The 2278-nt window shown below is 38.5% G+C and overlaps 1 pseudogene; it reads right to left on the bottom strand.

The window, feature by feature from the left end:
- Positions 1 to 843: 843 nt before the first annotated feature.
- Positions 844 to 986, bottom strand: LOC118152597 (small nucleolar RNA SNORA42/SNORA80 family; annotated as a pseudogene).
- Positions 987 to 2278: the final 1292 nt, after the last annotated feature.

Raw genomic sequence — 2278 nt, 5'->3', positions numbered from 1 at the left:
GAAGAAACAGAATCCTACCAAACCTGTCAGTGAGCACAGAAGCATCTCCTACCCTGGTCTAGCCTTGAGTTTGCTGCAGACCAGACTGATATCTTCATCCTGCTTGTGAGAGATCTTGAGTCAGAAGACCCAGCTAAACCATGTCCAGATCTCTCAGAGATAAGTCTTGTTGTTTTATGCCACCACGTTACGGGCTAATTCGTAACACAGAGATAGATAACTACCACAGCTTTGCTGCCACTGAAGATATGAATTGGGAATGGAGGCAGAATGTGACATTTTCTTAAGACATGCAAGCAATTTCCACAGGAAGCGGAAAATGGCCTCATTGTACCTCTGTTCTAAATGTGGTGATAACATAAGAAAAGATGTTAAATACATACGACTTGTAAATGCATAGGACTTATAAAACTGACCGAACTTTAAGGTAATTTGGAATGACTTTTAATTACATGAGATATTTCTGACTGCTTGGAAATGGTTCACTATGGAACAGAGAATATGCATATATCTCAAAATAAAAGATGTTTGGAGCTTGGAATAGGAATTATTTCAGGATATGACATCTGCCTCTGCAAAACTTATCTTTATTGATGGAACCACCATTTTAAAAAGTTAGAAAATGAGGTAATAAGGTCATCGCACCCATTCCATTTCTGCTTTCTTCATTTTCAACCAGTATTGTACTGTTTGCTCTTTAGTAGCTGCAAAACATGGACTATAAATAAAGTAGACAAAAATATTTTGTCAATAAAAATAGAAACACTTTGAAGAAAACTTAAAAGAAAGGACCTTGCTAAAATTCTGGGCCAGTGTGCCCCAACTCCTTTCTTTTTTTTTTTCCAATGTGCAACCCACTTCAGTGCCAGCAGCCTACGGGCACAGAGGCCAGGCAATGGTTTGGGGACAGACACAGTTTGCTCTGGCATAGGGTACTATGGCAGGCCCTGGGGGACTTGGCCTCCCAACTCCTCTGACATCAAAACATATGAACTTTAAAATCGGTTAGAACCTCCCTGCATTTCTAAGGCTGGGTACAGTGGTTCATGCCTGTAATCTCCAGCAGTTTAGGAGGCCAAGGTAGATGGATCACTTGAGCTCAGGAGCTCAAGACAAGCCTGGGCAACATGGCGAGATCCCATCTCTGACTCCTTCTCTCTCTCTCTCTCCCCGCCTCTCTCTCTATATATATATGTTATATATATAAAATATATGTTATTACAACATATTATATATAGAGATACATATGTTGTATATAACATATATAGATATATATTATATATTTATATAGAGATATAATACATTGTATATATAATATATATAAATCCCTGCATTTCTACTCTATCAATACCTATATTCCCAAATTCAATTCCAGAAAATTAGCTGGATATCTAAATAAAATGAAGATAGGCAGCTGGAGATAAGAGTCTAGGGCTCAGGAGAAGGGTTCAGGCTGGATGAGATCTCCAAGGGAGTGGTAGAGATAAAGAAGAAAAGAGTCCCAAGGCTGTAGAATGATAATCTCCAGTGTTAGGAGGGTGAGAAGAAAAGGAGCAACTCACCAAGAAAACTAAGAAAGGCTGATTCAGTGGTACCCAAAACAGGTTCACTGGGAGGGGAAGAATATTTCTACTGACTCCTTGGTTCTTCCCATCCTCCCACTCTTACTTATCTCATTTAGCCCTGTGACCATTAAACTAGCATCCCCATGAACATTACGTCAAATTCTGTCTCTGTTCCTACCTTCTACACAGCTCTACCTGGCTCTCTATACCCAGGTGGTGTCTCAGAAAAACATGTCCTAAATCAAACTAATCATCTTAAATCTCCACACAGATGCCGTCTTCTCCTAGGAGACTTCCTTTGAGCAATTTTGAAGCAACTATCTCCCAAGAGGCTTCCCTTGAAAAATTTAACTGTAAAAGCCTTCTATCCTTCCCCCCAAACATTCTCTACCTCTTTAGGTTGTTTTATTTTTGGTAATAGTATCTCCTAATACTCAACATTATATTATAAATGTATGTCTTTGTTAAATCACTCTCTTGCTCTAGAATAGATGTCCTATGAGGACAAGGATTTAGATTCTTTGATTCCTTGATGTATCCTCAGCTCCTAAAATGGTCTCTGGCCAAATTAAGGACTCAATAGATATTTCCTGATTCAGATATTTTAAAGCTTCTTATTACCAGATTTTAAAAATAAAATTTGTAGTTTTGGAGCCCACATCACAAAACCAAAAAGAGACAAATGGAATTTCATCAAACTAAAAGGCTTCTGC

Source organism: Callithrix jacchus, chromosome 3, assembly GCF_049354715.1.
Source record: "Callithrix jacchus isolate 240 chromosome 3, calJac240_pri, whole genome shotgun sequence".
NCBI lineage: Eukaryota > Metazoa > Chordata > Mammalia > Primates > Cebidae > Callithrix > Callithrix jacchus.
The sequence above is the reverse complement of the archived record's forward strand: the minus strand, read 5'-3'. Positions and strand labels throughout refer to the sequence as shown.